Source organism: Zootermopsis nevadensis, unplaced genomic scaffold (genome assembly GCF_977971745.1).
Source record: "Zootermopsis nevadensis isolate Lab colony 2312 unplaced genomic scaffold, Znev_1.0 Znev_ptg000017l, whole genome shotgun sequence".
NCBI lineage: Eukaryota > Metazoa > Arthropoda > Insecta > Blattodea > Termopsidae > Zootermopsis > Zootermopsis nevadensis.
Genome location: NW_028259149.1, coordinates 18401534 through 18426860, shown reverse-complemented (window position 1 = coordinate 18426860; position 25327 = coordinate 18401534). Strand labels below are relative to the sequence as shown.

General features: G+C 44.7%; 1 protein-coding gene across 3 annotated transcripts in view; it reads right to left on the bottom strand.

Annotated features, from left to right (window-relative positions):
* Tk (Tachykinin) overlaps positions 1-24947 on the bottom strand; it is a 70132-nt gene extending 45185 nt beyond the window's left edge. Inside the window, exon 1 of one of the 3 annotated variants that reach the window (XM_087350950.1) lies at positions 24052-24947. The gene's annotated coding sequence lies outside the window, so the exon portion shown is untranslated. Of the gene's footprint in view, positions 1-4636; positions 4698-24051 lie in introns of those variants that run through there. The other 2 variants (XM_087350949.1, XM_087350951.1) reach the window with 2 other exon arrangements.
* Positions 24948-25327: the final 380 nt, after the last annotated feature.

Genomic DNA, 25327 nt, shown 5'->3' with positions numbered 1-25327 from the left:
AAAAGAGTATTTTCATCCGATTTCCGTAGTCGAAGGGCGGTGTCAGTGTTCAAATCAATTGGTCTTATCGGAATATTGTCTCGGCTGGCAAATTCAGAGTCGAGCACTGAGCCGGCACAAAGTATTAAGGCCTGTGGGGCAGGAACCTTGAACGGAGTTAAGGATTTATAACTGAGACGCAAGCTCCACGCGTTTCGAGACACATAATGAAGGTGGATACGGAACGTTCCCGCTTCCCCTACCACTCATCGTTAGTATAAGTGTGAGGTCACTTGAGCCGACAAAGAAGCGCTCCACATTACCTACATCACGTTATCTGCGATAATTCAACAGAATAGAAGAGGCGACACTGAATTAGAACGTTGTACGTCCATTTCAATAAGTTCCCTCAACCCTCGCACGTCGTACGTAATCAGCGTTTCGATATCGTTAACTGATCTGCTTCCCGTCCAGCGATTCGGTGGGCAACTGTTTTATGACAGAGGGCGAATGTGAGACGAGTAATGTATCAACATTAGCATATTCCCTCTCTACTAATTATCAAAAAGAAAATTAATTAACGAACAAAGTTCAACGCCGATAGTAATAAAATTACTAACCTAACCAGTTATAAAAATGTCGTGTGAACCAAAAATCTACCCAGCTTACGAAAGCATCCAACGAATTATTTATTAAATAACAAACAAACAAACAAACTAATGCGTTTCGCCGTCTGTGGGTTGTGCCCCAGTGGGGATATTTGCATAATTAAATGTGTGAGCTGGGAGCCATCTTCTCCATGAATCCCATAATTAAAGTGCCCACGAAAGGCAGCTTTTTTAACGCAAATAATACAAACAAACTTTCCGAACACAAACCGATATTAATTAATGACGTAATATTTAGCTTAGTTTTTGCTGTGTTCTCTTCTATCAAAGACCAAAAAACAGAGAATTTGTTTTCACTTCGTAGTTATGTTTCAGGCGAACTGCGCGTTGGTTTCCGGGTTCTGAGGTTTTCAAACCGCGGCCCGTACACCAACGTAACACAGCATCAGCAAGCGACATGACTTAACTACGTCACATATTTTGTAAGAGCAATCAGAGTCGCTGAGAATCCAAGCCGAATTATCGTACCGACGCACGGCTACAGGAAACATGTGATTTTTCATGTTCTTCCTCAGAACCTCCGTACAAATTTACATAAACTCTCCTCTCCACATCATCTCCGATTTATCGATTATGGTGACATCGATGTATAATCATACTGCCTTGCAAGTTTAAGTACAACTTCCGAAGGCACTCGCAATTAAGAGCAGCTATTCCCTTTCCGCCCCTGATGCCTGGCAGAGCCTCTCCCCCCTTTGCTGTGCCGTAGCACAGATTGAGACACAAGATGTCATTGCTCATTTTAATCATCCTTCATCAACTGCACTTTCCTTTTATAGCGAATATTCGGAACGTAAAAAATCTCAATTTGACTACGTCTGCAGTGATGATTTCAGACAATTTCAAGACTTATAGCTTACTTATCGCAAAAGGTAAAATTATCTGAAGTGATGGAGGGCCTGCGAAGGGGAGGAGGTCAAGCTCCACACATTCTTCACTAAATTCAGTAACACTGTTAGTTTCAGGCTCCGGCCACCACACCCCAAATGACATTACATCCAATCGACGTCAGAACTTCCGCCTAGTGAACTCTTGCCCTCAAAGTCGCCGCTACTCATGAGTCGGCTCAGGACAGAGTACGCAGCGAGCCCTTTCATAAGTTCTTTTTTTTAAAAAAAATTTAAGCGGCTCTCAAAACTCGCCTTTCACTTTTAGTGGCGCCTGAACAAACTCTTGTGTTCATTTCAGAAAAAACAAACTTTCCTTTTAGCGAACACCAGAGCCACGGCATCATTCGCGCGTGCGCAGATAAACTGGCCGAAGCTACGGCCAGCTCATTCGGTCTTCGAACTTCTCTCTTAACCCAGCCCGAAAAAATTCAAATTCTCTTAAGCATAAACATGTTCAATTTTTGGAATTACAAACCGGCGATCGGGGTTCGGGTCCAGACCGGCTGTCGGATCTCTTCGTGCGAGAGAGAAACTTCGCACACTCGACATTAACGACAAAGTCAGAGCTTCGGCGGGTTATCGCTGCGATTAACTGAGCCCAGATCATCAAACAGGCCGCTCACTTTCACGACAACCTTGTGGACGTTTATTCCCCTCAGCCACTGTTATATAAGGTACCGCCGTGGTGCCGTACGGGGATCGCTTCATGCATTAAACGAGCCCTGGACATAGTTTGCTTCTGCACTGCACAATTGTACATGGTCGCATAGCAACGGCGTGAAACTGGGAATCGGTTAACTGAACATAAGAGAAATTATATGGCCATTGATCGTCTCTCTGCTTATTTAATTGTGCTCGCTCAACTGAACAAACCACATAGCATACCGACGAATTAGTGGACGAATTTTGAAGGAAGGAAGGAAGGAAGGCTTCGCGCTGATAGTCGGTGACCGTGTCGACATTAGAACCCAGGACCTCTCGAAGTGAAAACAATATTGGCAAACCTCTGAGCCGTAATTTTCGGTACGTAGGAGTGGGACCCGCAAAGGCAAAGCAATCCGCTCGCGCGTGTTAACTGACTCACGCCACAACACGCCCAGCTGCCACGAGCGACACACGCGAATGCCTCGGATCCAAGTCGACAGGCACCTCCCAGTGAAGGCGACTGAGCCACGATCTGACAGACGCTTCAGTGCGACGCGGCACCCCACAATCCTGTCGGAACACGACCGACCACCTGATGGATTGGTCGTGGTGGTCAGAAGCTTTGGACACTGCGGTCTCCGGACCTCACTCCCGCCCTCCAGACTTTAAAAAAACACGGCGCACGAATTTTGAATTTCAAAAGTCCCTAATCTTTTAGGGTCTTGCCCAAGGTCACACGACGTTCCTGATTGGGAACGAGACCCCGTAGTATTGACAAATTCACCGGACACTCTGTATATATTACAAGTGTCTGAACGCGAAGCGCCCAGGGAAACTGTTACGTCATAAAAGACAATGTAAGTGAACAATCTCGAAAGATACAAGCAGAGAAATCTCGCGATATATCTACACGGGTCAGCTGTTATTGTCAAGGCATTGGACCACAGTTTATCACGGCCTGAGCTAGGACTACTGAAAAAATAAATCAATAATTTTAAAGCGCAATCTTCTTACAGAAGGGCGTCTTTTAAGATAGGAAGCGAAGATAACATTAAGATAGATCTTAGGGCGGAACGTGGATTCAAGACGATGAGTGCCGTGCCTACAGGCAGGTGTTGAACACTTCGCTCTCTGCTTTCTTGAAGCGGTACAAATGATTTCAGAATATTTCACTGAAAAGGAATGCGTCTGTCCGTCGCGATTTTCGGCTCTTGGATCCTTCCCTTGGTTAGTATTCAATTTTGTGTCTGAGAATCCCAATGAAAATCTATAAGCGTAATTATGAAAACAACCACTTTCTTCAGAAACTCGACAACCGATGGAAGAATCCAATTAAGAACCTGTTCGTTGCTCAGCCCTTCATAAAACTGTGCCGTCAAAATTGTGGCACTTATCTCGTCAGCAAGTAGACATGATTTTCTTCAGTTCACGCCCTCATAATTATCTCCCTCAAATTAATTTTAATATTATACTTCCAAGTACTCCTTGAGAATCGAACGATCTTTTGCAATGTGCCATGTACTAATTCGTTCTACATGCCCAACAAATTTCCCCTTCTTGAAAATGAATACGAGCTAAGACTATAAAAATATTCCTCTGCCGTTCACACTCCTTGATTTTGTGTAATCAGTAAGTCGACTTACGCCGAATTTCAACAAAATTTGATCTCAAGAAGGAACGACGGAAACTGAACTGGACAATAAAAATGTTACACGTAAAATAAAGGTCATACAAAGAGCAATAACAAATCAAAATTTTCTGCTGATCTCTCTGTTCGGACCCCAAGGGCTTAAGGAAATAATTGTTACAAGTTTCTTTCAGAGGTAACGGACCATTGGACAATTAAAAAGAAAGACCAACACAATGTAAGATCACTGAACATAAAAAATATATGAGTATTATGGAACAGAAGACATCCGCCTACTTTTTCTAAAACATTTTCTTACAAAACTTTCTTTAAAAAAGGAAACAGAACTTAAATTTTCAAATGAAAATTTAAAACGTTAATTTTATGAACGTTCACTGTCAAAAGCACTAAACATTTCACTCGCCTGCATAATAATTTCACTGTCTTAAAAGATATCCTTAACTAGCAATCAATTTATTGACCGCTAATGTTTAGTTATTAACGACAGAAATCAGCTGTTTAAATGCGAATAACCGCTGACTGCCTTTGCTTTGTTTCTCGTTTGATATTCGTCATTACGAAAACTGCTTTGAATAAGAGACGCGGCCAGCAACTTCTTTTGTTAATACTAACTTATTTTACGATCAGCCGTTTTAAGATAATTTGAGAAGCTGTGTGAAAGCCAGGCAGAGAGGAGATTGGTTACAAACGAAACAAGTTCGTGGTGATCTTGGGCGAAAAGATTTGGTCGCAAGCAGTTACCTCCCCTTCCGCGCTCATTTCACGGGCACTCCGCGCTGGACGGAGGCCGCGTGTTTTCAACCTACCTTATCGCTGTTGGAGCCACGGCCTTGCTTCGGACAAGCCAGTTGAGAGCAGACTGTCCCGCAGGACGTACGGCCTGGTAGCCTATACTCCGCGCACACGTGACGTCACAGCGCGGCCCACCAATCACAGCCGCGCTGCCACCCACTACCCAAAGTAAGGACCAATAGAAACTTTTAGTGCCACAGCAGAATCTAACGCCGACGTCACTAAAAAAAAGCGAGCAGTAGAAATGCCATCATATTTGCGTTTTTTTACTGAAATAAATCAGAAATCTCTAAATGCACCAATCAGAATTCCTGCATTTTGCATAAACTTTAACCTTTGCTGGTGGCAATACTCGGAATACGAAAGGAGCAGCCCACGTTCGAATTCGGAAGTCTGACTGATACTAACAAGATTTGGTTTCATTTCACGTCGCGTTTGCCGGAAGCACAAAGCCGAAAATGTGCGTTTGATTTGTGGCTGAAGTGATCAGCATCCGAACAGGAAAAGCCGCCTTAAATCGAACATCGAAATACCCCGAGTCACAGCAGAAACGATAAGAGACGAATGTGGGAAACCGAGAGTTGAGGGGGAGAGGGGTCTGGCTTAAAAAGGTTCGTGATTTCCCTCAGTCCCTCCAGGCAAGTTTTCAGGGCACGATCACGCATTTTAAATAGTCCTTCCGACCCCATAAAGATGGCTGTCGAGTGACTTCTAGGAAGCTGCAGCGTGCAGTCTGGAGTAATCGTCCTGATGACGGAGACAGTAAGCTCCTCTGAAACGTCGATCATTATCGTCTAGCCTGAACGTCGCAACGTTTTCACAGTGGTCGCCGTGAGAACCTCATTGGTCACAGCTATCGTATCATATTTCCGCTCGAAATCACACAAACTCAGTAGTTGATAAAGAGTCTTTCAACAAATCCCCTGTCCAAGGTCTCTGAAACACAACAGCTGCTTGAGGACACGAGACGTCGATCAAAAAACACTCAGATGCGCGTTATCGCCATGTTGCGTAGTCTAAGGCAAACAAACGCCACCCGAACATTCGGACATCCGGGACGCACAGCAGGAGTGCCAACCACTGCACTGCGAGGGGAAAGTGCGTTCGGTTAGGTTTACACCTGACGTAAGACCTTCAGCCAGTGTCACGTGACCTCTTCAAAGACTGATTTGATCAAACTCCGACTGAGGGGTGCACTAGAGTCTTGCTGTGCGGGTTGTATGCTCGCCTCCTACCGGTCTCGGCTCTGCGTCTGGATATGAGATTTGATGCTTAATTAATCCTGTTGAAACCAAAAACATGTTTTCATCGCTGGAAGGAAGTTTGCTTGATCTAGTCGGCCCGTGAAACACAATGGGCGAACAAAGTGCGGCCAGGGGCGAGCCGGGCGACCTTACAAGCAACATGTCTTCCGGGCGCGTCGAAACCATAACACGCATTGCCTCGCATTTTGTCAAAAGCTCCCCGTGACGAAAGGTGTTCCAATTACAATCGAAGCGTCTTAATAAGACGTGCGCCTTGTCTCGTAGGCCAGAGTGCATTCTGCCTCTCACTTCGGACTACACCAACCGAAGAGAGCACATGGCATCAAAATACGCATTTCAGAATGATTTAGTATCGGACTTAGAGAAATAAAGACTTCCGACTCAGCGAGGTCTGTATCCTGTCACGGATTTGAACCAAGGACTTTTTGAATTCAGAGCGAAGTCCTGCGAATTCCAAGTTATTCCTCAAAACACCTGAAGGCAATATAAATTAACATAAATTATAACTCCGAGCTGAATATTAAAAACAAAAATGGGTTCCCTTCTCGCAGAAAACACACAGATCAGTCGGTTAATGTTGGAGGAGAGAAAAAACTGTTTATTGCTAGAAATAAAATAGAACACGTGAACGTGTTCTGTGGGCGGATAACCAATGCGCTAAACGTCGTGATGCATGGTACATTCCGTTACCACTCGCCTACAGTGCACTTGATGAAGTTCGTCCTTGAATTCTCTCTTTTACAACGCGCGTTAAATGAATCCAAAAGACTGAGACGATTACCCGTCGCGTCGTTATTCCACCGCGGCATTTCTTTTATGGTAATTTCACTCTCTCATTTATTCGAGGGGCTTCGCCTCTGCCGTCCCCCTGAATTCAACGTTGGTAAAACAAATGAAAATCGATTATTAGACACTCACGACAAGAAACGTCAAAAGAGAGAACTTTCGCTCTTGCATGTTGGTACAATTTGGTCATTAGCTCTCTGCGCGCCCTCAGATCAAACACGGCGATATACAGAACTGACAGTCGACTGTTTGTATTAAGACAAGTCTTTGTGACGACGACTTCAGTCAGTCTGTTAATTTTCCCATGACTCAGTGGCGGGGAGCCTCGGCTTCTCAACTTCCAAACAAGAGAAGTTCACGCCAATTAAGACGTCTTGTTTACAAACGCCACTGAACAAAAAGACGAGGAACTTCTCGACCGGCTGTGTGACTACCAGCTTCTCCATTGCTGCCTACTTCAGAACTCTCCCAGAAAGTATAAAAAAAAATATTATAAGCGTACGGGATAATTAAAATACGATAAAGGCGACCGCTGATCCGTCTCTTAACTTAATCTCGAGTCTCACTGAGTTACGAGACTTTTTTTTCGTTCTGAAAACATTTCGACGCCTGCGACGCAACGCGAAAGGTGAGAGGACGCGCTAATTAACTGCGTTAACAACGCGACATCTGTGCGACGTCGGATTTCCTCCAATTGTAATCGACGTCGTCCGTCGTACGTACGAGCTGAGCGTCCCCCCCCCAAAAAAAGAAAATCGACAATCGACTGTCGCTCCATCACAATAGCCGTGAAAAATATTTTGTTCCTCAAAGTTTAAAAACTCTGCTATTTAAAACATTTTTCTAATAAAGCAACACAGATGCTTCTGTTCCGTTTGTTTATTTAACGACGCCGTCAGCAACCCAGACTACACAAAATCGATGAATCTACTGCGACATTACTTTCTCAGTTCTCTAGTTTTTAATAGTATGCATGAGTAGTCAGAATCCGTATCGAAAAAATTACTTCATCCTTAATTCGTTAACATCCGCTTATTTTATGTTAATAAATCTAAAAAAAAAATTGTGGGCGGTAAGGATCTGAAAGGAACCTGTAGCTGTCTAATTCAAGTCGATCTCCTTGAATTTTTGTGGACAGAAACGGGGAAGGCCCTGGGTGGGGTTTCTGGTACACTCGGCTCGTCGCCTATTTGTGATCTCTCTCAGCGTTTCGTCTCGACGGATTTAGATGAAATCATGCCTCTGCGGTAAAAACTTAATTCTGTTACGCAAAATCCATGTTTCACCGCATCACTCCGATGGAATCGCAACTTAGATTGGATTCAGGTCGAGGCGATGTTAAGGATTTCTGTCGAAGAATCTCAGGAAAAAGACTATTTGGTAGACCTAGGCACAAATGGTAGAATGAAATTGCAAACGTAAGCTAAAGTAATAGGGGTGATTCAGGATAAGGTCAGGTCCGTTCCGTGACAAAGTAACCCTCGTCTTTGTGGATATCACGAAGGCGAGCGATGCAAATTTCCCTGTCATCACGGCCGCCTCCTACTTGGTCAGGGGATTGGCAGCACTGGTCTTTGCCACACACTTCGCCCACACCAAACGCAGCTGCACCTCAGGGGTGTCCCAAACGACGTCGTCCCTAACGCCTCATTACGCGTGAGTTTATGGAAGTTGTGTGGTGATGGGCTGTAAGTGTAGCATGCATGTCACGAGAAGGATTTAGATGGATTTGTCACGATAGATAAGATGCTACTAGGGAGACGTAAGACCAGGTTAAACAATAATAATATTAAAGTGTTTAACTGTAAATACGCCTGTGTGAAATAGACTGGCCTGATTCTTGGTAGGTTGAACCTGCAAAATAATCCTCCTGAATGATACAGACATTAGCACGAAGCAAAGTCTGTAAGAATCACTCATTCCATTTTAATATAAACTCGTACGTACAAGATTTTTCCGCTACGGCGGGCTGTTGCAAAGATAATGTAAAGTCAGAGAGCGGTTTCCAGTCCGTCTGCATACAAATATACGTGCGGGCGGGCGGTAAATTTATCGCTCGATTTCCCTAGCATCTATTTTCCTGGACGCGGAAAGCGAAAAGCCACTTTTGCACAAGAGTGATCAGCAGACTTAACGAGGATCCAAGACGAGGCGAGGTCGGTAGAAACTTATTAAGAGCAGCGGATTCTTGAGATTGGAGTTCTGGGGGCTTAAAGCAATTAGAACTTCCGGGGCGAACCTGCGATGGGTAGACCCATCACCTCGCGGCCGGTGGGCTGAACCGCGAGCCCTGTCCCTCGTCTACATAAGCCTCCAGATGACCTACAGTCCTGCCATAAGGCGACCAATTAATAATCGCATTATAAAATGATTATAACAGTAAAATGTTTAATATACACTTCTACTAACCTCTCGCACGCGATCAACAACTCTTTCTTCTGAATTATTTTACGTTCTTGAGGCAAGTTAAACAAACGCGTTCCGCGTCTTTTCAGCAACATAAATTATACGTCGAACTGCAATTCGCCGGCTGTTTCTTTTATCTAAAGATACGGAACGGACGCATAAATATTTAAGTTATGAAGAAGAAAAAATCACCTAAGCTCACCCTTAATTTGACGAGGAAAACATTTCTCTAAAACTTTTCTACGTGAACTGCGATGATAATTGCGGAAACCCGGTCTAAGGACTCCCTTTGTACGCGTGCGAGACGCTGTACAAATGCCCTTCTTCCACAGAAATCGAAGGCTATGCTTAAGAGTGTTTGTATCTCCGACTCTTCCGAATAAGTGCCAGGAGAAACTTGGGGGGCGGGGGAGGCGGGGGGTTGCGGCCACATGGGTTCTTGCAACTATAATGTTGGTGTCAGGAAACTAAAATGAAGCCATTTCACAGGGCAGACATCACAAAATACTCCGCGGAATCTTTTAGCCACTTCCACGCTATGAACGAGCTTTCTCGACACAACTTATTTAGCTGCGAAAACGTTCATTTTGTGACAGTGTCAGCAACAAGGTTGCCGTCGTCTGTCTGCAGTTAAACGTCTCTTTCAGTAGACCCTGAAGATTACCACAGGAACACTGAGACGGAAGTTTTAAAGGAATTACGATGAAGACACAGAGTCTTCACACAGGACGTCCCGTGTTCGAGTCCTTCCAACTTTCCTTTAGCCCCTCCAGACTCGTTGGTGGAACATGCCGTCTCCATCCTCAGCCCTGAAAGTGGGGACACAATCTATGCAGGTCTGGACTCATCCTATTTCCTCCCTCACTCACTCACTCACTCCTCGACCGACGTGTTCTGTGCCCGTCAGCCGCAGGGGACGCGTGTTTCCGTGCACACTGTGGCCGCCATATTGCGGTGTGTGTCTGTGGTGCGGCGTACGAGTCGCTGCTTCCCTAATTCCGGTCAAATTACAGCGCTCTTTTGATGAGAGCTCAGACCCCTGCCAGGTACAGGTGTAGTACCATCGGCGGATCGCGTCTGATGTTTCGAAGCAAGAACAATAGACTCTTCATCGCCTTGACAACCTGAAGGCGCTCTCGTCTTCCTGGAGCTAATATGCGGCGACCGGGTGGGCGTGCAGTTTGCACAACTGCAACAACGGGTTTGCAAAATGTTATTCTGCAAATCACGTCTGATTTTCTTCGCGGCGTTCGGCATCCAAGCAAATTCCAATCCAGATGTTACTCAGTTGTTCAGAGCAGGGACTGCTGCTGTTCCTGAACGACAAATATCGTTCGTAGCACAGAACGTGGGCCGTTTGGTCCTGGCGCCTCTACCACTGCACCGTGAATCATCATCCAATGGGAATGTTGCCATGGCGATGTTCCTACTGTCAGCTGCTAGTTCGGTTTACAACTCGCCCGGCCAGAGTTCACAGGGTTTTAATCGCGAAAAGAGAGGTGAAATGACCCGGAGAGAGGCAAAAACGAAGTTGCTCTTACCGACATCATCTGTAACGGATCCGGTAATACAGAGGACGATGAATGACAATCCAACATTCCCTGAAAATTTCAGTTCGTACTTTGAGTTTGTGTTAGTAAACGTGAATATTTACGATCGAATGATGGAAATAAATCTGCATAAATCAACAGATGTAATTTAAGATGTTATCAAGTCATAGAACGGATTCATTGATTAATGTATCTATGAATGAAATGATGAGTGGATACGTAAATGAGTTAATTGTTTAATAACTTGGCGAACAAACATGAAGTAATGAAGAACACTGTGGGCATTAATACACCCATAATTATTCACAAATACTTCGGGCTGCATGTCCAGCCCATCTAAAATGCTTACACAACACTCCACAGACACAATAAATGTACGTCGTTAAACGGTCGCCACAGCCAAGCACGTTTCAGACAAAAGTTGTTCCTCCTGGTGCGACTTAAAATTCGTGTCAAAATACAAATTTTGTTGTCCAAAACGCGTCTCTGCAGGACTTTCGTATGAAGAACGAGCAACATTAACAAAAAAAAAAAAAAAAAATTCCTGACTCGTTGTTGAAACGCGTAATACCGAATTTTATCGAGATCCGTCAAGCAGATTCTGAAATGTGAGGTCGGAACACGTGACATGAGGAGAAGAAGAATAATCCCACAAATTAAACTTGGAGACGGACGGATGGACACGACGTCCCCACGTCGTGCAAAGAACCCCATTGTTTCAGCTGCAACCAGAGGAGCCCCTCTCTTCCTTCCTCCGGGTGGATATTCATAAGCCGGGAACTCATTTGTTCGCTTGATGTGGGCAAGAGACGGAAAACCACGGAGCAGAAATCAGCGTCGGAATGGCGAACCACAGCAGCCGTCGGATTCACATGCAGCAGCCAGTGAACAGGCCTGCCAACGCACGCAGTACGACTAAACTCGTCAAAAGCAGCGACGGTGAGGGAAAGTGGAGTTTTATTTAATAGGCTGGACACGCAGAAAAATGTTAAAGAATTTTAAATCATCGGAAATTCCACGCTTTTGATTCTCCGTTTAAAATCGACGTGAATCAACGCCGAAATCGGATACGATTCGCATGTTTTGGCATTCCACGGGTCAGTGAACACAAAGTGGCACGCGATTTGTATGAATCCCCCCCCCCCAGAGGGGCCCAGTGAGCTTCTTGTCCAAAGGGCACTGATCGACAGCAGAGACCGCTCGTCTCATGAAAGGGTGGAGCCACAACTTCGCTCCCCCCATACGCACTGACAGTGGCGACTTCGAATTTTGGGGTGCATTCGGAACCGTGTGGAACACCTACACAATCGAAGCGCCTGAAACAACTCGATAAGGTTTTATTAACTAAGGTTTAAATTCGTTAAGCTCCATTTTAATATTACCCCGCCGTCTACGACTAGGTCTTCTCAATGATCACTCGTTTCAGTGTCCGCGGAGCTGAATTAACGGGTGGGAAGGAAGAGATAACCCGTGGCAAACGGAAGACACAGCAGCAGCCGCCGTGGGTCTCATCGCGTGGCTCGCGAACCAACTCCGGCGCTCAAGGTCTGACGCGATGCATCACGTTGACATTGCGGTAAAGCCTACTAAAATCTGTCCAAGACACTGCCGCCGTTGTTTACCTCAGTCACTACAACCGAATTCTGGAAGAGTTTACTTCGAACGCCCTTCTTAATCCATACTTCTTCAGTTCTTGGCAGTCTGTTAAGTAATCAAATAATTTACCTCCTTTTATGGAGTCCAGAGGTTCATCACCGCCCGCCTAACGGTCCATATCGTGAGCCAGATCAATCCGATCACAACCCACCATCATTTTGAGTTAAGAAGCATTTTAATTTTTGGTCTTAGGCTTACGACGTTTCGGGGATTGGATTAATAAACCATTCCACACGCGTTAAACATAAGTCACAGCACACTGTGGGCCACGCCCAACATAAATACGGATAAACATGTTTAAGTTAATTATTCAGACACGTGATGCAGGCGAAACATATGTTGCTGTATCGCACGGCGCATTTCTGAAACACAATTCCCACAGATTTGAAGCAGGACGCTCCATCAACTCGCAATTTTCTCTCCTCGTCCTCCGATGTAATGAATCAGCACGGAAATTTCTCGATACAGCGCATTAATCGCCATTCGTCATTCGCTTTATCGCACGGCGTATATTTCATGCACTGATATGTTTAACAAACATGGACTGAATTATGGGCAGACTGCAGCCACTGAAAAATGTGCTCAGATACCACGCGACCCATACGGAGTTTGTTTCTGCGATTTAACACGCATTACATTGCTTACAGTGAGGTGAAATGTCACTTGAGTGCAGCAAGAATGCCGTGATTTGTGAGGATTTCCTTTGTTTCCGTAGTTTAAACCACGTTAAATCTTTTAAGCTCACGTGTCAAATTTGTAAATCAAGAACGCCGTGATTTATGAGCATTTCGTCTGTTTCTGTAGTCTAAACCACGACAAATTTGTTAAACTCAGGTGTCAACTTGTGATTTCTGAGAGGATCCGATTTCTCTCGAAACTACGCACTTAAAATGATTGCCCTCCAGCCTCTAGAACAGTCTTAAGGCCGAAGTTTACATGAGCATAATTTAAAGCTCGTTAAGGAGTTCAGATTCTTAGCCGTGGAATGAGAACTGCGAACGCCTGAACCTTGCATTTATTGTTACGTTATTTAACGACGCCCTTAAACCCCCCCCCCCCCAGAATATTCAGCGTCGAATAATATGAGGACATTGTGATGAACCGTATGGAGAGGTGCGCCACCCCGTAAAAGCTTCATCTGACTCGACCGAGTTTTGAACCAAGTTAATTCGGAATACGGATCTACAACTTTACCAGTTCTGACAGGTAAATATGGCCGCGAGTATGATATCTTCGACTTATATAGACGTATTGCAGGATCAATTAGTTAATGACTCTGTTAAGGCAAGAGGTTAGTTACGAATCAGAAATTTTTCGAAAATAATTAGGAACGGTGAACTGGCAGGAAAGTTTCCTGGCTGTCTTCAAGAAATTACTCAGCACACACGAAAAAGACATTTAAAATAAATAAAACGCCAACTAAGACAATAAAGAAACGCGTGCCGCAAGCAACTCCACCGATTTGTCACCTGTTATTAATATAAAATATAATATTTAGGACAACACGCGACGCGATCTTCTTTTTTATATTTCGCTGACTGCCTGCAGCGACAACTGACCCCACGAGATGACAAAGTTTCGGAGAAAGAAGATGAAGGCAGTATGTTCTCAGTAACTTGTCCAATGACGGAACAGCAGAAACACGACGCGCGCTCACATTATCGCAAAAAAAAACCCGTCTAAAATCGTTTCTAGGGATTTCCACTTCCCATAGTTGGCAACGGACTTCGTGCGCTGCATTCATTTTACAGTTTCATTGTATTTTGTGGCGTGTAAAAACTCAGATTTAAAACATTCTCTGTTTTTATCAGCGCGCCAAAGATAGTTCTACTTTCAGTGCAAAAAGTCGACCTTACAACTAGAGGTCATTAATATAAGCAGCGCATTCTCTCGGGACTTGGCCACAACATCTCACTGTTCATTTCCCTAAGGGCAGAGTCTGGTCTGTGACTTGAATATATTCATATAATTAATATATTTGAACGTAAAACACAATTCAGTGCACAGTACAAAGCGCATTCTCTGTTTTAACAAATATTTTAGACAGAAAATTAACGTCCAAAACAAACAGAATTTCCATCAAATGACAACGTTCAAAAATCCGGAGACCAGAACGCGTACGTTCCCTCGAAAAAAAAAACGTCGCTCACTTCAGTAGGCCTCGACGTTCCGAGTCCGGCGAAGTGCGGTGGAGGAGACGCCTCGACGCAGAACCGACGTCGTACCAAAGCGCCGCCGGCTGATCAGGACCATCATCGATAACAGTTTCGCGAGGAACAAATGACGTTTGCCAGTTTAACGACGCTTTCTCAAACGTACGTGTTTTACAGGCACAGCGCTCGCTGTGATCAAAATTTACCCAGTCCACAACCATTTCAGCACTACCCTTCCATCTATGACCAGGTCTTCCAAGTGTCCCTTTCTTTCAGGCTTTGCAACAAACACTTCGCGTGCATTTCTCATATCCCCCGCGCGTGCTACACGTCCTCCTGAAACTTCCTCCGTCTTAGTCGGTCCAAATATACACAGTCCGTCAGGCAACTATGAATTTATTAGTTTGCATGTTGTCCGGACAGATGGCAGCACAAGTTCTTGGCGTGTTTCGCTTTTCAGCGTTAGTCTGAAGGACCCCCTCGTCAGGCGTCGTGTCGTGTCCTCGGGGCAAGCAAACTTGCTTCGGAGTCAAACAATGTGTGAACACTTTCATTCCAGTACACACAACAGCGCCACGGTCCATTGGATCCACGCATTTAAGATCGCGCGGGGCCGGAAATAAGCGGCACAAGTCACTTCCGGCTCTCTGCAAGCCCCAAGACATCATCGGCGCCCGCGTATTCTTCGCCTTCTCTAATATTTCTCTCTTTCTTCCTATATTTTTGCTCGCAATTCCGATCGTCGCGAGGCCTCTCTCTGCCTGCGAAGGCGCGGACGAAGATCCATGCCTCGAGTGGGGTTCGAACCCTCAAGCCGAGCGGCCACAATTCTGCGTCCACGGGCGGCGGTCACATTCGCTAACGGCGCCTGTGGAGTGAACGCAAACAAACGCTCGCAGGGACAGAGGCGCTCTTTAGAACGCGGGTCTCCGCTCGCTGGGACGGCCGACAGCTCTTGGCACAGCTGTCGGCCGTCCCAGCGATTTCTCGTGAACCAGGCTTTTGCCTCTCCTGTGTTTGTGCCATTCTTGCGCTGAACACCCGTACTCTGTCGCGAATTCCCCACGGCCCTCGAAGCGGTATCTGCGCGAACAAGGGACGACCAGGGACGAGGCTGCCCTCGAGTAATTCAGACGGCATAAAGAAGCTTCCAATGAACCGCGTCGTCCAGGGTTCGTACTCCATCCGTCAGTGTGCAATCATTTTCACAACAGAATGGAAATCTGAAGTAAGAAGTCCACCGGGAACGACGGGGTGGGAGGGGCAGAGCTGCCCGCAGTTATTCGACTGTTTCAAAATTCTGTTGTTGCTAGGACAACGTCAGCTGAGGCCAGACGTCATTTTAATCGAAGTCTGACCTAAAATCTGTTTCCCGGTCTCACGGTCAATTTCATTAGGGCCCCACAGGGGTCGAGGTTCCGTCCTCTTCAAACATGCGGAGAATTTTCAACTGAGATCTAAAAGTATCGTTTGCCTTACGACAATAAACTGATTTGTCTCGGCGTTACTCGCGAACAAATTAATTAATTCGGGACACAATCAGAGGCAGAATGACGTCATTTGCCAGGAACTTCGTGACAGAAGATCCTGGGAGAGGCGTGATATAAAACGGCGATGAACCGCGTAGAATGTCCTCCTGAAAAAGATTGTAGTGGCTAACCTCGCCTTCATTTTGCGGAACTCCGAGGTTCATTATCGTGTTCAGAAAAGCCTGCCAACTGTCCCTACACGAGACAGCTGACTCCTGTACACAATCTCACGACGTATTGTTTAATGACGTTTGTATTGTTCGTCTCCCTTCACGTGTTCCTACTCAGTCTCTTCAGCGAATTAAAACTGGCTAATAAACAGCCAAGGCATGTCAACAGGAAACGTCCTGTTAATTCTGTTATTGGGTAGGAAAGGCGGACGCGGACACGTGGACACGAGGATGAGCACTGAGGGGGAGGGGGAGGAGGAGGAGGAGGGAAATGGGGCGAGTGATTGTGTGCAGACGCCGTAAAATGTGGTTGGCAGACCGCGACTGCCCGCGGCACCAGCAGAACAGGGGTGCCCTCTGCTGGCGCTAATTACAGTTGACAGTTGCTCAGCTGGTCAAGACATCGCCTGCATTCAAGGACACGCCAACCCTCCCCTGTCTGGTTCTGCAATTTTCCAGGACAATTTCTCTAAAGAGGCCTGGAGTCTGTTCTCCGACTCCAAGAGAAAACACGGAAAAGCCCTCACATTTCATAACGTCCTTCTTCCCCCTGTGTCAGTCACGGGTTGTATTTTACAAAAAAAAACCGGAACCAGCCGAGTTCTTCCTACGCCCTCGTCGCTCGCTCCGTTTGCCTCTCAAACAGAGCGACTTCCCGCTCGACGGAGTCGCAACGCGGAAATGCAGAAACAGGAAAGTCTGATAATTAAATATTGGATCCACGGGGATGCTTATTAAACGGTAATTGATGTCCCAAGGGTGAATTGCCCCCTCCTTGAAGTGAAAAACGTCCGTAAGTATGGCAAAGCCGTCGGCTCTCCCAAGGCGTCCATTAGCCTCCAGATCCTGAGACAGAATTGCAGCGACTTTGCTGCCACCTCGAGGGAGTTTCTGTAACTGGAGCGAGAGCAGGAAATAATTTCACGCCTCTCAAAGAAAAGCTGCTTAAGCATTTCTCAGGGGGGGCCGACGCTCAAGTGCGCGTGTCCTTACGACGGGGCACTGCGTCCGCTGTTTGCGCTGCAGGGCCAAGATGTTCTAACATCTCGTCACATCTCTCCGAAAACGTGGAGTTCGCTCGTCTCACACCTTCGGCTGGCTTTACTCAGCATCTGAGTTTATCAAATTTAATTGGGTCTTTTGCATCAAGAACCTTCTTACACACGTGATTTCTGTTGTTGTAATTATCACAAATAGCAAAAGGTTGAATTTCCTTGTCGCGCACCAAATGCAGTGGAATGAGACCGTCTTAATTGAGAAAGGTAACACCTCGTATGTTAAAAGGCCTGTCATTAAATGTACGAAACTCGGTTTTTTATATAAAAATTCTGGCAAACAAGTGAAAAGTAGACAGTTTATGTCGAAATCGAAGCCGTTGCCGGCAGGACTGGTGTCGTATTTGAAAATCAAACTGCGATACGAAATTGTTTCTCCTCGTCGGATTTTAATTATATTTCACGGAACGTTCTGGCACAGCGCTAGTCGTACACGGGAGAGCCGGGTTCAGAACTCGGTCAGCAGATTGGCTAAAGGGGATTTTCGTATTTTCCTCAGTCCCTCCACTCAAATTTCAGGGTCAAGACCGCGTCCTTTCCAATTCATCGTTCACCGCCATCCTGTCGTTCGACCCTGAACAATCCGAGCCATCGAGCACAGTCTGTATAAAAATGTAATGCGAATTGCAGGGGAAACAAAGATTTTGCTCCCGGTACAGGCAGAAAGTTATCTAATCCACCACGACGATGACGACAAACGTACAAATGCTAACCGCCTTCTAGATCCCACGAAACAACAGTTGCAGCGAAACTTAAAAGCATCAAAGCAGAATCAGACATAGTCCCTTTTCGCACCATTCTCCGCGATGGGCGCCAAGAACCAGCTAACTACAACCGACGCACGACGTCTCCCAGGACTCCGCGTATCATCTTATTTCATTCCTCCAAGCGTTTCGACGACGTCAAAAGTAAACGCATTCCTTTCCAACTTTACCATCGACGTATTCCGGCACATGCTTGCCAACGTTCGCAACCAAAAATACCATTTTTCAACAATTTTCGTAAGAAACGTCACTCTCTTAGTGGTGACGCTGACTCCTTATGCGTTCTTTATTCCCTCTTATCTCTCTCCCTTCCCTTTACAAGTTCCTTTATCTCTTTCCCCTCTCCGCATCCCCTCCTCCCTCCCCCTCCTCGCGAAATGCGACCGTCGCTTCTGCTTTGTCCCAACTTCGGGAAACACTCAGACGCTTTAGAGTAACAAATTCCATTATTACGTCAGCTTTCCTTTGGATGTCGGCGATAGCGCTCCCGTGGGAGATCAGCAGAACTAACTAGTTAATGGAGTTATGACAGACGACATCCAGTAACCGCACGCTGTGGTTCTGAAACCACAAAGCGCCCGCGTCCTAGAAGTCGGCTGACGAGACGCAAAACGTTTTGAACCTGCCCCTCAACTCTGCTCACAAGTGACTAGACGCCTCGAAAAAACAAAACTGGCGTTGGTCATCTTAGTCTTGACGCCAACTTCAGCCCTGAGGATGGAGACAGCAAAGACCTCTCAGAAGAATGGAAAACTACCAGACTACACGACGTCACGACCTCAAACCTCACCACAGTAATGGTCGTGCCTCAACCGCCGGGGACTCGCCACATAAATACGAGGTCGACAGTCAATTTTGGGAATCTTTTGATCTACAGCGTACACCGTTCATTGCTCGTTATTCCTGACAAGGAAAACGGACGAGAAAACTTGGCCGATTTACATTCTACAGCTCAATCCCCGTCCAGCCTCGGGGCCAGTTATGGCTCCCACGATGAACAAACAAATTCTGCTGTCGTCCGACGCCATGCCCATGAGCGCTCCTAGTGGGAATCGAATGCACCACAATTATTAACACTGATATTCACTGATGTTGTGGCGACCCTTCTGTGAAACTCGCGGTCACCCCAGACAACAACTTTACGCCAAACAAAGACGCCCACTGCTTTTTTTTCGAAATAGTCGCATTTGAAGGCACAGAAGCAGACATTTTGAAACGCGCCCCCTGACTGTAGTCATGGTACATATCAAACGCCGACAAACAGCGGCTGTCGAAGTTGACCTGACCACAGGGAATCCTTAAAAAAAACTGAAAGTTCCGTGCGTCCAGAAGTTTTTCTGCTGAGCGTTATTTGCATGAAATGGGGGCATTTCTTGATAGGTTCTGTCCGATCCCGAGTTTTAGCTCTGAAACGCTTCAACGGGTTTCGATTAAATGTGGCACTGAAGGCTAACACCCACTTTACGCAGATCAAAACAATAATTCAGAGGACAAGAACATTAAACGTAGTTACGTCCGGTCACAGAGGGCCGCTAGGTCTGAGGCGGGGGCAGGACCACGTGCGCTTGAGCACTGAGACCGTGGGTTCGAATCCCACTCTTGGCATGGAAGTCCAAGGAGTGCTACCGAATGTCTAAAACACAGATTACGAGCGAAAAGGGCTTAGATAAGAAAGGCGTCCGTCTTCATATCGGAACACGTGGTCTGTTTACATTCCGCTGATAATACAGAAACGGAAATATTCCCGTATGCGCGTTCTAGACTGAAGTGGTACGCCTGTCTGCACTTGTTCCTGATTAGCCACAGCCTTCTAATCGAGCGCCCTCATTTTAGTATTCGATATCTAAATCCGTTCTCTGACAGCTTTCGTCCGGTATTTATTTGTATCTTCAGGATACACGAACCGCGCGTCATAATTGCATTTATCGTATCAACCTCAACGAATCACGAACGCGCAGACGTGAAGCGCGCATATTCGCATCTGCGAGGCATTCTTTGCAACATGTGACGTCTGAAATGTTTGCAGAACTAAAATACGTGGGTTAAATTTTGGGACAGAAAATAAATATATATTTCGAGATTTTAAATTTGCATTAAAGTCCAGGAGATATGTGGCCCTTGTGACACGCAATTCTTTTAATATTTGTAATACGAGAGTAACCGCCACGGTGGTCTAGCGGTTAGAACGCTGGCCTTGTAATCCTGGGGTCTCGGGTTCGAATTTATAACTTGTGTTGGGCAAGGCCGTGGTCTAGGCAACACGGAGTTTTCCTCCGTGGCATCCCAACAATTACTCCATTCACACACAGAAGAAGGCAATGGCAAACCACTTCTGGATCATCTGCCAAGAACGTATATGAACAGGTCCCAGTCCGAGAAAAGGATGGAAGGATCCTCTTCATATGGACCTGTCGTCAGACAGAACACTAAATAATAATAATAATAATAATAATAATAATAATATGAGAGTGCATGAGTCCTCTTCCTTGCATTTCCATGTTAATTCGTTAATTTTATTGTTTAAACTGACAAAGATCAAGTTTAATGTTTCGAAATACGGAGCATAAACTTCAATTTTCATTGGTGGAGCTGAATAACAAATTCAAAATGACGGAGAGAGTATTTATAAGCGAGTTATCTCGATCTTAGCACGAGGATATCTAAGACGCCCCTTCGTGAAGTTTGTCAGCTGCAATATCGACTCGTCACGAGATACTAATCCTGACGCGTTACAAATTTCATTATCGCATTTAAATGCGTTACCAACACTTTACGAAGCAAAGAAACCCTTAAACCTCTTCTCTTTTCCGTCAGTCAAAACCCATACATACAAACGCTTATGTAACACCGGCGGCGGAGATGCAGGGGTTCGTTCTGAGAAATTAATTAAAACTTGAGAGCGACGCTGTTCCAACTACAGACGCTGCACAGTGTCAAACGCGATGAACAGATACTCACGAACGGTTAGTAGGTAAGGGTTGCGAAGGAGACTGTCTGAAGAGACTGGTCGGAACCGACTTCACTGGCGAAACACGTGTGAACAGCATTTAAAGGCCCTGGCCCTACCTCAAAGAGAACGACGCATCTCCGTTAACTATCAAAGACAAATCTAGCGTTAGAAATAGCCGGGATTGACCCAGAACTGAACGAAATCCATGAAGACGCTTCGTGAGGAAAATTCCGAGCGTTAAAACAGGAGGTTTTATGAATTACTTGCAGTAAAGGAAACTCATTAGGGATTCGGTGTGAAAGTTCAATTCTATTTCTTTTTTTCAATTTAACTAGGCGTCATTCTCAACTGCTGCCAGCTTGAAAGCAGCTCAGTATCCGGTAATAACTGTCCCAGTCGAGACAGTCGGCCCACAACCAGCCGAATCTGAGCGGAGAGTCGAACCGCGGAGTTGTTGAGAGACGCCACAAATTAATTACTGTTGGGCAGATCGCGGTCCGGGTTCCAGCGCGTCACCCACCCTCTCCTGCGTATATCTACGAGTAAACAACGGAGATCGAACAAGTTTTAACCATTACCTCTCTCTGACTGCGAATTATTGGTTTTATCGGACGAAAAATCGAGATTGTCTTGTGCAAATAAAGGCGACGACAATGACATCTGTTTGTCCATATGGACGCCTGTCTGTTCCATTACCACTGAAGTCGATGGAAAGTCAAAGCAAAATTGACAGACTTTAATCCTTTCGATGACGCTGCGAGCCAGATTTCTCGCTCTCAAATAATAGTTTCGTCATCTCCGATTATCTCCGTGCTTGACATCATAAAAACGAATACAAAATTAAGCCTTACGTAAAGTAATCATGAGCCGGGATAGCTCAGTCAGTATAGTGACTAGCTACGGGCTGGACGGCCGGGGTTCGATCCCCGACGGGGGCAGAGGATTTTTCCTCTAGCCTCTGGGGTCCACCCAGCCTCCTCTACAATGGGTACCGGGGTCCTTTCCCAGGGGTGAAGTGCGGCTGGGGCGTGATGCTGACCACTCACCCCCATCTAGTGCCGAGGTCAAGAATGAGTAGGAGCTATACCTCCTCTCCCCCTAAGCGTCTACATGGCGTATAGTGGGACAAACTTTACTTTACGTAAAGTAAACTGGTTACGCGTAATCCAACACAAAAATGATGGTTCGTACTAAATTTGCAGATATTCTTTGACGTCTAATCACAATGCAAAACGTCACATTCCGGTCGCGAGCGCTGAAAAATCATTACCTTAAAACTGTTGTAAAAGTTGCATTTCGCACGGACGCCATGTTGTTACTTTACGAAGTGGAATTTCAAGCACTGAATCTCAGGGGGCGACATCTTGGCATCACTGACAGTGGGGCACTACAATTACGAAGATGCGACAACTTAAACATTCTTCACAAAAGCCTGTCAATTGGCTGAGATTACATAATCACTTCCTTACCTGGATATTATTAAAATGCTCTCCAAAGATATAAAATGATATGCGCAACTCCATCTGTCAGGCTTCCTTAAGAATAGAGAATTCCTTTTTCTGCTCAATTGCTGGAGGGGCGAGTCAGTTCCTTGTGAAATAAGTAGACCGAGTTAAGAGCAAATAAGAAAGCGGAATAAGTCTGGGTACTTCGAAGGGATTCAAACTTCCGTCTATTTACATTCGCGGCGAAGGAGGAGACACGGGGCAAGTTTATTTAGCACAAGTGCAAAATTCCTGCCTTGGAACATCTCCGCGTATTTCCGTGGCTGAAGCTCGGTTTCTAACGACGTTGCGGGGACACTCCACTTAAGGCCCACCCCAGTGTTTAAGTTACAACTTTCGAATAAATTTACGTTTGGAAAGCTTTAAATTTTACTCAAAAACCGCATGCACTGACTTCATTTTGTATTCTGGCAGGCTGCTCATTTATTTATTTATTTATTTTAGAATTGTCAGAAATTTATACTTCGCTTGTCTAAAAAAACAGTTACGCCTGCAATCTTGATAACTACACACACACACACAAGAATAAACGAGTGAGCCAACATTACAGCCTTAAAACCGAACTTTAAAAACTCCATCAGACACTGCAAATTATGGAAAAGATAATAATCCTCTCTGCATGCAGTTAAAAATGTCAGCTATTCGCAAAAGAGTAGAGATAAATCAATGAATGTTACGGATGTGGAACCTCTGAAACGTCTGGTAATCTTCTACCAAACTACGTGGAGACAGCAATCTTGAGACATGTTAACCATCAATAAAACAAGTAACAGAGTTACGTGAAAATATAATTCTACATCAGCATTAAAAAATATTTCCAATAACCAACTAAATATTTAAAATAATTAACATATAACATCAAAAACACAAACCAAAATTATACGTACACACACACAAATCAATTCTGCAGACCACATATGTGTTGGGCCTACGGATTTTATATTATGCTACCATCAAACAGATGTTTCTAGCATTGTGCATATGTGAATTATTCAAAATTAACATTTACCTTACTTTTTCAGAAATATATATATATATATATATATATATATATATATTCCGCTCTGCCTGCAAAGCCGAACACCAAATCCGTTTCCTTCAGTAGACTAATGTCTGGCGTCTTCTGCCATCTTACGACATAAAGATGAACTATGAAGTGCGTAGCCATATTGTTACAACATACATTCTACGTTAACATCGTAAAACATTCAGATCATTGTAAATATATTATTCTTGAATGAAAGGTCATTTTCCTGCATTAATTACATTATTCAATGTAAGTTATACAATCAGTGCGAATAAATAATAGACGATCATTTTAACTGCAAAATTTTCTTCCGAAATTCAACGCCGCTAATACAAAAAAACACGTGTCAGACACGATCCTGACAATTCCATCTACCGCCAATTCTCACAATTAATTTCCACAGAACCCATCATAATTTTCTTCAACATTATTCTCTGGCACAGCAGAAATACCTGAATTTCGAATTGCAGTCGGCGAAAATGACAAATGTCAACATCTCCACAAAGTTTGCACTTTTTGAAAACAATTAATCACGCTTTTTGTTCAATTGGATATAACGATGACATTTACAATCGTACACTATATGACAGCTGCACCAAGAGTAGGGACCTACCTGAACCTAGGGCAGATCCTTGGTAATGCTCCAACACTTCCAATGATGACCTTTCGTAGCAATGTCCACAGCTACCAGCCACCAAAACACGCATTCCGTTGTCAGATCACTAGGTTATTTTAACACAACACCATTTATCACAGCCACCAATCACTATGAACTGTTGCTAGAATTGCTAAGGGTTAAAGGTATTAATGACTTAAAATGATTACAATATCCTATTTAGGCCGACTGTTTCACAATATTTTGATCTAGTATTTAAAGTTTTCGGACATGTTTAATTTAATAGTTTTCTTATGATTCATTCAATTTTGTAACATTTTGTATGACTGATTATCAAACTTAATTTTGGCTGTTGAGTTTGTTTTAGAAAATATTTTACTGGGTGGTACAGTGCGGCAAACCTGTGATGCACACACGCCCAATGAGCCGAGCTAATAAATACGAATTCCTTCCTGGACGTGCTATTCGCTGTGAAAGGGTGAAGGGTTGTAGAAGGCTGGGAAATCCGCCATTAGACAAATTAGTTTGCCGAACGTACTGATTTATTAACTGCCAGAAATGGAGAAGGAAACTTTGTGGTTTGTTTATATAGGCACAATTTTCAATACAGCGATTGGACAAAACTGAATTAAAAGATACGTAACATTTATCCTCAGAAATATTTCAGCAAAACAAACATTATAAACCCACATGAAATGAAGCTAGTTGGAAGCAGTATTATTTCCCTGCAGAGCAACGAAAGAAGTCAAATAAAACACAGACCTACACTAAAATTCACCAGGATCCACTACTGCCATCACATTCTATGACATTTCATTTTCATAGCAATAAAAACCATTTACTAATCTTCAACAAATTCATTCCGAAAGTCACTCGCGGCAAATCTGACAAAGAACTAGCTGATTGGTGGAGACAAATGCAAATGAACATCAAAAAGCGTAAGTTTCTTGCAGCTGCCGGTAGAATGGGTTAAAGACATAGCATCCACTTCCTGTACAGATTCCGAATTCCAACAAAGTGGGAGGGTGAAGTAGAGTAGTAAATATTGCAGTGACGGCTCTTGAGGTTGTAGAAAAATTAAATCTAGTGTGGACATACAGAAACACATTAATTTGTATATATACGCAATTTCACACTTTTACGGATGGGTTTCTATTTCCGTCGAAGTGTCGCAACCTGTTGATAAAAAGTACAACTTCTTATGTCTCCGCGATTAGAGCTGTCCACCGAATAGAGGTTACTTGGACTTATTTTCACGTCAGACGTGTTTTAA